The sequence below is a fragment of the Mixophyes fleayi genome, chromosome 2 (assembly GCF_038048845.1).
Source record: "Mixophyes fleayi isolate aMixFle1 chromosome 2, aMixFle1.hap1, whole genome shotgun sequence".
NCBI classification, from domain to species: Eukaryota; Metazoa; Chordata; class Amphibia; order Anura; family Limnodynastidae; genus Mixophyes; species Mixophyes fleayi.
In genome coordinates, this window is record NC_134403.1 from 219481430 (window position 1) to 219495972 (window position 14543).

At 40.1% G+C, this 14543-nt stretch overlaps 1 protein-coding gene and 1 long non-coding RNA gene across 6 annotated transcripts in view; one reads left to right on the forward strand and one right to left on the reverse strand.

Annotated features, from left to right (window-relative positions):
* The window catches only part of DLGAP3 (DLG associated protein 3), a 406147-nt gene that overhangs the window by 114633 nt on the left and 276971 nt on the right, over nt 1-14543 (forward strand). For all 5 annotated transcript variants that reach the window (XM_075195497.1, XM_075195495.1, XM_075195498.1 and 2 more), the window contains one exon: nt 6639-6723. The gene's annotated coding sequence lies outside the window, so the exon portion shown is untranslated. The remainder of the gene's footprint in view (nt 1-6638; nt 6724-14543) is intronic.
* LOC142138659 (uncharacterized) lies at nt 1703-12947 on the reverse strand. The gene is made up of 3 exons (XR_012688080.1): nt 12886-12947; nt 6489-6771; nt 1703-3175 (listed from the first exon to the last, which is right to left on the reverse strand). It is a non-coding gene; the product is annotated as an uncharacterized LOC142138659 (long non-coding RNA).

Genomic DNA, 14543 nt, shown 5'->3' on the forward strand with positions numbered 1-14543 from the left:
TGCATCAAACAGTAGTGCATCCAGTATTGCCCGTGTATGTGATGGGGATAGGAAGAGTTGGAGAGCAGCAAAGCACTGTCTAAAATTATAGCCACACCCCTATGCATGCTGGTCATGCCCACTGGCCGCGTGGCGTGAAAACCACTCTCTAAAAATCCTACGTTTGCCCCTGTTTCCAAAGACCATCATGGGGATGCCTTTAAGAGGTCTTTTCATCAGTTGTTTCCTGAAGCCCAGGTTAAGGGGTTCTTTTCAAATGGATGTGTAGTGTTAGGGACAGCAGAGCAATTAGCAGTTAATTACTTTCTGGTGCTGCTTGCGACCAGGCCCGGTGCTCCCATTAGGCAAGGTTAGGCACTTGCCTAGGGCGCCGGGCTCTGGAGGGCGCCACAAGAATGTAAATTACTTTAAAACTGTGCGGCGACCGCTGACCATACCTGTCACGGCCGCCGCACAGCATTCAGATGCACGGGGGAGGGGGGGAGAGGCTATTGCTCACCACCGCCGCCTCTCTGCTCCGTCTCCTCCCTTCCACTCACTAGTGTCAGTGAGTGGAGGGGAGGAGACGGAGCAGAGAGGCGGCGGTGGTGTGACAAGGTAAGGAAAGACGGGGTGAGGGGGGAGGAGGGCGCTGATTTTTGCGGGGGGGGGGGGCGATGCTGATTTTTGCGGGGGGCGGGCGATTTTTTTCAAAATGCCTAGGGCGCCATGGACCCTAGCACCGGCCCTGCTTGCGACCATTAATTTATTTACCTGCATGTATGATCACATGATCTGAGATATCATCTGGAGGCTGACCAGTGGCTGATCCTATTGGTTCTTGCTAACTTAAATTGATACATTTGTCAGTGAGTAGTTGCCAGTTATAGCATTATATGTTAGCATTTCCATGCTCTTGTTCAGTGCTGTTCTGAATCCTTTCTGCTTTCTGGTATCTGACTCTTGCTTATGACACTGACTATCCTAATTGCTGCCTTGACTGAATCGCAGCCTGTGACCCTGATTACGCTGTTTGCTGTCTGGATCAGCTTTTGCCTAATGCACATTTATCTCTCCTCCGCCCTTTGTTCCTTTCTCTGGATTCTGTGCTACATTACTCTGCACACCTTGTGTATAGATTTCCACTTCAGCTTTGCTTGAACTTTACTGATATGTTTTGCTTGAACTTTACTGATATGTTTTTCGTACTGCTCCTGCTTTGTCAAGATTTATCAGTTCTAGTGCTGCTTCACACTGTCACAACTGTACTGGCCAAACACTGGAATTACAATTTGCAAATTTCTTTGTGGATCACTATACTACTCAGTAATCTGTACTGGTTGAATTTGGGTACCGCATCCTTCCTGTTCCATCATTCATACTTGCTACATTAGGACCATCTATCCCAGCTATCGTGGTACCCAGAGTGGTACTCTCAGTCTGTTATCTTTGTTTGTATTGTGTTGTGCAAACCTTTTTCAGTTAAGTTACCACAACTCGAGAATAAGTCCTGGGGAAACCTATTACGGCCAAACATATCAAATTCTATGGGAAAGGCAGTTGCTATAGAAGGAGCTCTCATCAACACCGATTCTGGTAACTTAACAAATAAGTTGATTTGTGACACCAGTATTCCTCAATTGTAATATATTGGTCCCATATAGAGATAGATAGAGAACAACCATACAGTGTAGAAGAATAGAGATGCTTTAATAAGGTAGAGACAGATATACTTTCATTAAACAGTTTAAAATTACAGTTTTTATGGATAATTTAAAGTACTGTTCTTGTTGGGTCCTTAGGTCCCTGGTCCTTCCGGTAACAGCAGAAAGTGGCATATAGGAAAGATCAGACTACATTGAATCATCTTTAGTAATATTTTCGTGCAGTAGATGGAAGAATTGAGAAATTACTTATTTATAAGTCAAAGACAGATGTACTTTTAAAGTGAACCAGATTTTAACAGTTAGAAACAATAATATAATTTATACTATGTTAACTAGCCTTATGTACCCTAACCTCCCAATAAATTATTTTCTGTCCCACACACTGTCACCCCAGCAATACTGGTGGACAATACCAGCATCTTAATCTCCCTAGGTTACCCTATTTATCACCCTCTACACAACTAACACAAGGCAACAATCCTCTGACCAACATTGCTGAGTGGCTGATCACACAGCCCACTGAATACTTTTACCTTTGCATTCTAGCTGGACCAATGTGCAATATGATGTAGCATGTGCCCTTGTGTTTCAAACTCCTATTGTCCCATAGATTGTAAGCTTACAAGCAGGGCCCTCTTACCTCTGTCTGTATTACCCAGTATTATTTTATTAATGTTTGTTCCCAATTCTAAAGCACTACGGGGGTGGCTGGTGCTATATAAATAAATGTTGATGATGATGATACCTGTACCTGGTATATGAAAATTCATTATCTAACAAGCACTCCAGAGAGAAGGAGTCACCTAATTTAAATACAACACAGGGGCATTTTAAAAACCTGTTGCTGTAAACATGATACAAATAAAATTACAAGATAATATAGATAATAATATTCTAATGCATTATAATAACATCTGGATGTTAACAGGTTACGACTGATTGACAACTGGCCTGAGGTGGTAAAGACTCCATAGTGCTACATAAACAGTACAGCAAGGGAAGTTCTTAAGTGCTCTTAATCGATGTATTCATTTTTTCTTTAATAGAATTCACTGCAAAAGCAAACACTAGTCAAGTGACGTTAACTATAACTAACTAAAAGTTAATTGATCATTAAGTAAGTATTAGAAAAGTGTTTGTCCAATTCTTTTTTTATTCAGTGAGGAATCAATTACAGTGGAAAACTGTATACTAACAACAGAAAGTCTATATTCAGTTCCTTTTTGAGGGATTTTAAGAAGTTGAAAAATATTGGCTCCTTCATAGTCAGTGTCCATTTAATTTGACAGGTGCAAGTGATGGTGCCTCATCTAAAGTCACCAGTTCGTCCTGTGGCCCAGCAGGTTTATAAATGCCTCTTGATGTTCTCCGCTCTAATTACATCTCTCAGGCAAGAATTGCTTGTTGACTGTCCTGCAGATGTAGCTTAGAGATCATTACTTTGATCACTGTCGGTACCGTGAAAACTCTGTGGTCTATGCAAGGACATATTATCTGAAATCTGGTCTGACATCTAATAATGGCATAACCTAAGAAGTTAAAATTAGAGAACAGGCAATGAAACTTTCAGAGAATTAAGTTTACTTTTCAGTATTTATTTTCTGATTCACTCCCCATTTCCCACCCCGCTTTTCTTGACATTTTATGTCTGTAATGTCTTTTATAGGCCTTATACCCACTGACCTTTTTCTTGCGTTTTTACTAGCATTTTAGAGATTACTGTAGGGTGTATGATGCATTTACATGCGTTACACCTAGCATTACCACAATGCAGCACAAGTAAATGCTCCAATTAATCTGACAATACTAGAAAAATGGCTTTCAGTGTCACACATGTATTCATGCATTTTACAAGCTTTAATAACGCATGTGAGCTGGATTTAAATAACGCTGTTGGATGTGGGACCTTAAGACAGTTTATAAAATATAAATGTGGCTATGAGTAATTGCAATCTATCCTTTCATGAGAGAAAACTGTCAAAAGCAGTTAAAATGAAGAATCTCATTTACATGTGAATATGGTTTGCTTACACACGCATTTCATGCATAATTTTTAATCTAGCCTTCTCGCCATAATGTTTTCTTCTGCATTACTTTGTTTCTTGCTTTCTTTACTTCTCTTCTCCTTATATCTTTTCATTTCCATCTTCTCTCTTTCAGTCTTCCTCTTTTCTTATTCCCTTTTCTCTGGTTCTGGCCTTTAAAAAAAAATCTCTCTCAAGCTCAAAGCCTTGTGATAGAGAGTTGTGCAGCTTTGTTGTTTCCACACATTATTCATCAGAAGAGATTCCGCCAGCCCGAGGAACTGTGAATACCCCAACATCACAGGTCCAAGACATAAGACATGTTGCTAACATAAAGCAATTATCTGCCCAAGAATATTAATGGGGCAGATCATTATAGGAAAACTTGTCATCTCTATGTATTTTTTCTTGTTGCTGAACTAATTGCTAGCATTAACTCTTCACTGAGCATTCTTAAGTTAAAGCTTTGTTAACATATGTTTATTAGCCTATATTGAATCACGTTCTAATCAATGTAACCTGCTGTATTGTACATGTAGTTTCATATATTTAAGTGTCTATATATCTGCTATTTGCTCTTAACTTATGGATACCCCTTCCCTTTGATGATACGCTCTATCGATATCTGTGGATTTCTCTACATATGTGCAAAAAAATCAAATCATTCTTAGAACTGCTTTAGTTTAGAAGTGTCATCAGTGTACTCTTTCAATAGATCCTATCCAGAATAATTATTATCATCCAGTGCATTTTAAATAGAACCCATCAGCAATAAATGATCATTTATTTCATATTTACAGGCGTGGCTCTTTGCACATATTTCCATTTCTTTTTTGTATTGTCCATTTCTGTTCAGATAGATAACCACCACCTGTAAGTCCTCCTTTTATTGCAGATCATAGTATAGTGCCAGTATTGTGGGAGTTAAAGGTATGGCTGTTGGAGTGGGTCTGAGTGTTGAGATGGGGCTTCTCTAAGTGTGATATTTACCCTAGGAACATTGCGTCTCAGGGAGTAGACACTCCTCTGGCTGAATGCTAATAGGCTCATACGAGCGTTTCATTAACTAGCAGTACTGCATTGCAGGATTTCACTAGATACAGCCCAGCTTTCCTGCCACAGCTGAGAGTGGGTGAGATTCAGCTTATCAGGACAGGTTCAGAGGTGCAGGGTTTCCATTTACTGCAGATTGTTAGGAACAGGCAGAGACAGTTTTATCTAAAATTGTAAATCATCAGAATAGACACAAATAGTACTTAATTGTATTGTCAAGAGACCGCTTTACTGTCGGTTTTGAGGAAAAGATTCAGCTGTATCAGGGTTTTGTACACTATGATAGAGACAGAATCAGACTGTGCAGGGATTCTATATAATGTATAGTCTCTAAACTGCACACCATTAGAATAACATTTACAATATGACCTATGCCTTCTGTGGCTCCAAAATATGTTGATTAAATTGAAATGATCAGGAATACTGATTTTTCTGCTAATTGTGGTATTTAAATAAGAGTCAACACTTTAGCAAGATATAATCTAACAGTGTTGGATGGTAACGTGACGTGTGCTCTTCTCAGCTCATACTTTATAAGGGTATATTGTCATTTATGTGTTTTACATTTGGCATTCACATATTTTAGACATTCATAAAAATGTGTGGGAGAAGATAAAATGGTCACTAAATAAGCTTACTTTCTAATTAAAAATTAAAAAGACATTTACTTTTTACTAATTAAAAAGAGGAGGCTCTTAAAGTTTTCCTTCCAGCTCACAAAAAAACATGTGTCCTGTTGTTCTGCCTTCAAGTTAGCAAAATGCTGTATCTGAAAATTCTAGTTTGTTCTGGCTGGATTTGGCCATTAATAATGCTCTGTACCCTCCCTGGTGACATTGTGTCTCTGCTTCCCCTGGCCTGCAGTCCCCTGCCTTTTAATGTGCTGAATATCCAGCACAGGCATGGGGAAACAAGATCATGATGTTACTCATATGGAACATTCTTTTATTTCTAAAACCCAGACAGAAAAAGCAGCTTTTTCAGAGAATTTGATCAACTGAAATTTAAAATCAAGTTATGTCATTGTATTAAATAATGATATGCATTATGTGTATATTCAATATTCTGTAAATTATACAGAAAATGTTATTCACTTATTTTTAGGGGGTTACTGCAGAAGTAGAATTTGTATTATTCAATGTCTTCTCTTTTGTACCATTCTCAATGACAGACAAGAGAGACCTGTCAAATCTCACTTATTAGTTGATGTAATTGGTTATGTTAAAGATGGCTTTCCTCATGTGCATTTAGTGTTCCCATGGTGACAGTGGAATAGTTCTCTGAGGCCTATGCAGTGTTCTAAACTCTGTTTGAAGGATGCATCTTCCTACATGGAATTGTGTCAATGTCTATTTCATCTGCCAAGAACGGCCTCTATTACTGCAAATCTATTATTTGTGTTGATGATTTAATTTTTGTGTTATCACACCTTCAAAATACATGAACACGCCTTTCTAATTGATGAAGGCAATTTAAACTGTTTGGTAATAATCAATAGGGGTACATAGGCAGTGAAACTGCAATGCAGATTTAGCACCTTCCCTGCCAGAATACTATTGCGTGTTCCCTCTAAAACATATCAGTTGCAACGTGCAATAAACATCATTGCTATGGCATAACACTGCTGATATTATGTGAAGCTTACTTACAAGCCACTAAAGGTGCTAAAGAAATTTCACTCAAATGCATTTTTGATAACCACAAAATAGTATATGTATGTACTGGTCATTTCAATAGTCTTATTTACATTAATGATGCCTTTCACCTCTCGTCTTTCTGCCATTATTAGATTACCCTCCACCTGCTCTCCGTCTTGTTCTATTCTGTTCTCTGCCTGATCAGTTCCTGCATCTGTGGATGCCTCTGTGCTGTCTTCTCTCATTCACCTCCCCTCTCTTTCTCTCTCTCCCTCTAGCTCATGACGAGGGATCCCGTGAGTTGTGTGACTGGAGCTTCACAGACCATGAAGTCAGCGGGATGTTAGAGTCAGTCTCACAGAGGTAAGAAAAGCTGAGCTCATTTCACCCTCTGGTTCTTTATTCATTTCCCTGTGTAAGAAAGATAGATTTAAAAGTTGCACAGAAACAATTGGCACAATCCAGACATCTCAGAAGCAGACACATTTCTGGTATGCAGACCCAAAATCATATCCATTGATGCAGAGGTGGTCATTTGCCATTATTATTATTACTATTTATATAGAGAGAGCCAGCATACTTCACAGTGCTTTATAGTTGGGAAGAAAGAGTATCAACTAGAAGTAAGATGGTCCTGCTCACAAGCTTACAATGTATAGGACAAAAGGTGTTTGATACATGAGGTTAAATGCCACATATTGCATATTGACCAACCATATTACAATGGGAAACAGTGCTGAGTGGTGCTGTATGATCCAGTCACACAGCAATGTTATTTTGGAGGTCAGAATGTTGTTTGCGCAAAAATATGAAATATATTAAGTTTTGAATGAACTGTGTAGAGGGTGGTAATCAGGTAGCATAGCTTAGGTAGTTTAAGAAGATAAATTTGGTAAGTTTTCAGGGAAAGCTTGATGGCTTGGAGTGTAGGTCTTGTTGTACGAGGTAGGGATTTCAACAAAGTGGATGTAGACCCAAAAAAGTCCAGTAATTGAGAATGAGATTTACCAGACACTCACCAGTGACATTCAGTGCCGGATTAAGGGAACGGAGGCCCCTGGGCTAAGGGGGCCTCCATTCCCCCGTGAGTGCCCCCCCCGTGATCTGAGCTGCCCGACCCCCCCCCCCCCCCAGCACTTACCTCCTTCTCCAGCGCGCTGTACGCTCTTTACTGAGGAGATCTCATGAGAGTGAGACTCACGAGATCTCAGTAAGGAGACTACAGCTCACCGGGGAAGGACCGCAGGGAAAGTGCTCAGCAGCACTGATCGGGCTGGGGCGCCCCCGCCCTTGACCGATCAATACTGCTGCTGAGCACTTTCAAGAGCCCCCTGGATGCCATAGGTCCCTGGGCTGTAGTCCAGTTAGCCCTATGGTTAATCCGGCCCTGGTGACATTATGCCTTGTGGGGCAATTTTGAAGTAGTATCGTTGACCATGTATCGTTAGTGTGTCATGGATCAAAACAGAGAAGAAAGTAGCTGGAGTAACTTGATTAAGGGATATTGCTAGAGTGTCATTAAGATAGAATACAGCTTGAAGGTCAGGAGAGGAGAATATAGAAATCTGGGAGAGAAATTGTTGCAGAGAAGTGAAAAATTATTGAACATTAATAGAACTGAGTTATATGTAGGTTTAAAGAGGCTTGGTGGAGTTAAAATGAAAAGAGGTTTATGTGGTGAAGAAGAGCTTGCAGGAGATCATATGATGGTTTGAAAGAAAGAAAGGAAAACCTGAATAGTTTGGAGAAAACAAGATCCAGGCAGTGGCCATGACAATTAATAGAAGAGTCAGCCCACTGAGAGAGGTCAGAGAGGGTTTAGAGAAAGTAATTTTGAGTCATGTGGTGACTGTGGATATTCAATATGGATTTTCAAACCACTCAAGATGATGGTAGTGATGTCAGAGGATAAGAAATTAAGTAGCCAGGTAGAGAAATGCATAAGGATTAGTTATGGTGATCCAGGGAAGAAAGAAATGACAGCAACAAACAGAAAGAAGGGGGACAATACGTGCTTCAAAAGATAGGAACTGGAGCAATGGAGTATTTGGTTGAACTGTGACTGTGCAGCCTGGGGAAAAGCCAACTCCACCTTCTTATTAACATCTAGGCATGTAGTTATGGTTGAAGTGGAGATCTGCTTGTGAAAGGGCTACAGGTGAGGCAGCGTCTGATTGTGTGAGCCACGTTTCTGTTATTGCCAGAAGGTTGAGGTTATTTAAGAGAGAGAGTCATGGATGGAGATCATTTTGTTACAGACAGAAGGGTCCATTTATTAAGACCACAAGATTTTGTGTTCCTGCGTATGTATTGAGCGATGCTTAGCTCCCCTGTTATACTGGCTGTCAGTGTTAAGAGAAGTGTTACAGGTTGCCAAGACAGTCCTTGGACCCTCTGTGCATGCTTGACCCTGCATGTTGGCTTGGACATGTAAACTGGAACCGAAAGCCCAGACTTGGGCTTCCATTTCCTGTTTAGTGATTATTTCCCTTTAATAAACAGACCCCAGAGTGTGCATAGGGCACATTTAAAGGATTCTGAAAGTGATAAGCAGGTGATTTGTTTTAGGTTTGTTTTATAGGTCTGCATAAAGTGCAGAATCAGAATAAAGTATACATGAGATATGAGGGGGAACCTGGATTTGGTGGTATATCACCAGCTGTTCATGAGCTTTAATTAGAGTGGAGTAATGAGATAATATAGCTAAAATGGTGTGGTGCAGGATGGGAAAGGTCTGTTACAATGCTAAGTATAATGCAATAGAAGTGCAACAAAAAACTGGTATTCATTGTGACCTTTGATAAGAATTTGAGAATGTGGCAAATGATTAAGACAAATAAACAAAGGAAATAGAGAAAAATACAATCATTATAAAGTTACATTGTCCAGGGTATTGAATTGATGAATACAGGTTCTGAAAATTGTTGTTGGGTGTCCTCAGATGTTGTTGAACTGTGTTGTTTAACTGTGATTTTCCATCACTTAAAAGAAAATCGCTTGGATAGAAAATCACAACTGCATCCTTCCCCAGCAACTGCATCCCCAATAGACTAACCTTAAAATATAGTGAAGCTCATTTACAAAACAAACCACATGTAAACATAACATTTACATCATTGATTATCAGTTTAACATAGTTAATAGTGGCTAACATACTGCATATACATACATCAGGTTCCGGCAGAGATGCCAGAAGTTAATACTAGTTGCAGCAGAATGCAAAACTGCAAGCCTGCAGAGCTCATTAATATTTATATTGTCTTTGGTGCAAAATTTGCACTGAACCACAGCAATAAATCAGGATTTAACATTTTTGTCTAGTGCATGGAAAGAGGAGTCTATTTGAAAGAGATATTGATTGTTTGCTATTGTTACGCCTCTCAGGAGATTTCTATCAGTCAGTGTTAGAACTGGCCTTTCCAAGGTGCAGAGTCTAACGAAACCTCCGGTCTTCACCAAGGCGGGATGAATTTTTCTGTAGTGGTAGTCTAATACAACAAGTAAAAGTAGTATTTAGTTAGCTGAAGTGGTACAGCATCCACAGAAGAATCCTAAGATGTAATCAGTGGAACACCGGGTTCCACAGACGGATATACTGAAGAAACACCGCACACAGGAGAGTCGCTAGATCAGATACACTGGAGCACCTACAGCACAGTGGTCAATGTGGATAGGTGGGTCGGATACACTGGAGCACAGACAGAGAAGCATATCCAGAAGCAGCAGTCAACAAGCCAGAAGGTCATACACAGGGAATCATCAGAATTCACCAGGAAGGAACGCAGGGAGAGCCAGACGTCAGGGAGTATACCTGTTGTTCTGACACAGCTGCAGTGTCAAAGTGAGCCTTATATAGTCTGCAGATTGTATATGCTGCCTCCCAGACCTGATCATGTGACCGTCCGAACCAAGAAGTGCTGACCTCTACACAGAGGCAGAACAATCAGCAACACATGACTGTGGAGCAGGAACGTGGAACAGGTAAGTTTCTAAGAGCGATGGTTTAGTCATATTTGCCAACTTATAATTTCTCCTGGATGGGGATGCAAGGTGGCAAGTGTGGGAGGGGGAGCGCTGACACCATCACATCTCCATCATTAAGCCCTGCCTCCATGAGACCCGGAAGGGTGTCTGCTGTTCTGGGAGTCCAGAAGGACTCCCTGAAATTCGGGACATTCCTGAAGAGTAGGCAAGTATGGGTTTAGTGCACCTAATTACAGTATTGGCATATTTGTTGTTGTACAATTTGCCTAATTAATGTTGTGTATGAGGGCAAAAGTAAATATATCACCTCAAAATGTGGTGTTTCACAACAAATCATGGAATTGAGCCGTGAGGGGTGGGTTGCAGTGGTGCAATTTGTGAGCCCGTGCCCCTACTTTCGCCAACAGGAGCTTCTAGCAACTCTTGGAAGGGAGATCACAAATTTTGGCAAGTATGCAGAAGTGCATGCAGCACTGTCTGGGAATTTGGAGGGTATAGAAGTATTGAAAGGGGTTGGAAGGCAGCCAAGCCCTGTCTAAAATGATAGCCATGCCCCTTACATACTGGACATGCTCACTCTGGCAGCGTGCTGTGCCATTTATTCACCCTGGAGACATATAGTGAATGTGTGCTCACAGCAGATAAGTATTATTGATATCTTAAAGATCTGTCAACCAGAAGTACTTTAACATCACATGTGATATTATGTAAAATATTTACATTGCATGAGCTATTTTTCTGGGTAACATAAGATATGTGGCTGCCAACACATTTGTGTACTGAAAAAACAGTCGACAACTGTTTGGCAATTCCAGCCGTAAATGCTCCCACAGTAAAACCAGCAAGTAGCAACAATTGTCACTGCTTCCTTTTATGTGGCTTCCTGGAAAGACTTTAAGGTTGAGCAAACAATTAGACTAGTTTTCAAAAATGCATAAAAAAAACACATTATGTTCTGAACAAACAGCTGCAACACTTAAACAATGCATACCAGATGTACCTATCACTGTTAAAGTGTTTGTGTTTACTACAAATAGTTATGGACACCTGTATAAGTGGGTCAGTGCCACAATAGCAGAAAGCAAGCGTGGCACCAATATTAAAAAAAGAAACCAATTGGAAACTTTCTGAGGGATGCCATTCTAAAATAGGTATTATAAATCTATATTTAAATAAAAGATAATATTGTAGAAAAAAAATTGATAACGCAGGGGTATTTCAAGAATGATCCGTCATGCCTAATAGATATTATTTTTGTAAGAAAGTTTCAAACTGGATATTGGTGATGCAATTCATAAGATATATTGGCATATTGTGAAAGTGTTCAATTCTATTCCATAAAATCCCTTTGTTCTGGCACATAGGATTAGTACTTGGTCTAGGGAAAAAGTATGTTCAGGGATAGAGAGCAGATTGAAAGATATAAGACAAAGGGTAGTTATAAATTGAACAAATTCAGGCTGTGCTGAAATTATAATTAGTGTACCACAGGGTTTGTATTTTGCTATATCTTTAACTTTAATGTTTATTTTTTTTACCTTTTCAAGCGCCTATAGGTACTATCTATTTGCTGATGACACCAAGCTATGAGGAGTTATTAACACAGAGCAGCATAGTAACCTGCTACAGAAATATTTAGATGTAGCACCCCTTTCCCTATCACACACGAAAGGCGTGGTGAAATGTTCTCTCTCTCTCTTCAGTGCCTCCACCCAAGTCTTCTACACAGTATGGTGGGATGCAGACTGTAACTGAATCCACCAGGGGTTGACTCAGGAAGCCCCTTGTACACGACCACACTATCCCTCTAAATAATAATGTACCGCACACTGTAGTTGCAAACAATCAACTGGGTGTTTATTTTGGGGAAAATAAATGGGAAAGGCGGATTTAATAAGGGGAAAATATGAATGGGATAAATAGGACAGCGGGTAATATTTTAATCAAAGGCAACAGTTCAGTAATAACTAAACGATAAGATGTCCACCACACATACATTCACTGGCGCCCCAAACTCTCCCACAATGCACCCACACACAGTGTGAAAATATAAATCAACAATAATTACAATCCTTCCAATATTAAATAGTTTGTGAGGTTAACTAATTAACGTTGGTGCACTTGAAACATTGGTAACTTTCATTATATCTCTGACAGGTAACACAGTCTCTGATATATGTGCAGCATTAATAGTGTCACAGAGTTTGGTGTGCTTCTTTTTACTTATCTCTCTCCTTTGAAGATGAGGGTCTTAGTCACTGTTGGATTGTGGACTAACTGCAAGCCTGATCTTGCTAGCTGTCCCTCTCTGATCACATGCAATTCACTAATAGCGGGAGTCCCCCTATCCGCACATAGGCTTGCTGTGCTCTGTAATCTCCTTCAGGCTGCTTAGGCAACTTGATAGTGGATTTTCTGCAGTGATACAACTACAAGACCTCTGTGCAAATCTACACCCAGCTTATCTTTGCATAACTTGGGTATCCATCTCTCTATACTCTTGGTCGTTTCGACAGACTCTGCTTTCTACACTCACGTCACTCCTTCTCTTGTTGCTGTGACACTCCTCACGCTGCCAGCACCTCTTCCTGTCAGCTTTCTCCTTCATGCCTCTCTCTCTTCTCCTTACAGACTCTCTGGTACTCTTGCTGACCTCTGCTTCACCTTGCGTTTCCATAGCAACCTCAGCGCTTGGCTGTTTAATATAAGCCAGCCTGGTTACATAGTCAAAATGGCAAATTGGTCCATGACATGGCAAAGAGAAGATAAGTAATTTCATACATTTTAGTCTTAGTCTAGATTATTGCCCTCATCAGTGGCGGACCTACCATTGGTGCAGCCGATGTGGTGCACCAGGGCCCATGGAGATAATGGAGCCCAGTGCATGGGGAACTAGTGAGCTGTGGGACCCGGTTTCCTCCTCCCCGCTTCCCTGCACCGGGGGCCCACAAGTCGCTAGTTTCACCTCTGGCACTCATCATACCTTCATCTTGTCCAACCTTGTAATGCTAGTAATTAGATAGCAAAGAGCTTCCTACTGGTGACATCCAACTTGTGCATGCTGTTTGAGGCAGACTTATGGCACAGCAAGAGATATATATGCATTACAATAATTTGGGGATAGCTTACAAAAATTGGGTTAATAAGTTTAACTTGAATGTATACCAATGTATTCAATGTATTCAATGTGTTTGTTATATTGTTTCCGGAAGTTTAGTATTAATTTAAAGATAAATATTACATTATGGCTTTTACATTTTTTTAGGTAGGTTTGGTTTACCTTCACATTTATTTTGTGGAATTTTTACATTAATTTGGGTATTACAGACATTTTTGCATGTACTTCATAATTTGGCCCACTAAAATATGTTGGGAAATAGGAAGGAGAGGCTGGTCTTTGCTGCTGCTTGCTAAAATACTGTAACAAAGAGGTACAACGTGCATGGCAACCACACTTTCTCACATCAGGCATTTTTAATCATCCAGTTGGTGCTAAGTTAAAGTGGCAATATCAGTTGTGCAAATTTGTTTACTGTCCATTACAGAATACACTGTCATCATTTGAACAGTTGAACTCCTACACATTCTGGAGTCTCCCGGACATTCTAAGAGAGTAGAGGGACATGCCTTCAGACTATCCCTACAGCTGAGGCAAAGTCCGGATTGAGTGGGACAGTCACCCAAAATCGGGCCTGCCCCACCAGAATTAGAACAGTTGTCAGACTGTCCTGCTCTCTCCAACCTATTCTTACAGCTTTCACTCCAGTAACTACTTGTGTCTTAAGCTCAATGGCGGTAAGTCTGGATGCTGGAGTGTTGGGTCCCTGTTTTGAAAAAAGCCATTTAATAGCATTCACACTTAATAAATAAAACTCTATCCACACAATCACACCCGATATTAATATTAATAGCAGTCAGGTTTAATAAATAGACCTATTTCCCCCCATACTCACATTTAATAAACAGACCTATGTTGTAATTTAAATTAATAGTATCCAAATTTAATAAATAGATCTATTTCCACCTAACCAGGACTGAGATTAAATAGCATTACCATTTTATAGATAGACCTATATTTCTCCAACCTGCTCTTACATCAAATGAATTGTATTCACAGTTAATATATAGACCTATTTCCCTGGAACAGTCCCAACATTAAATTAAAACTATTCATATCTAATAAATAGACCTATTTCCTC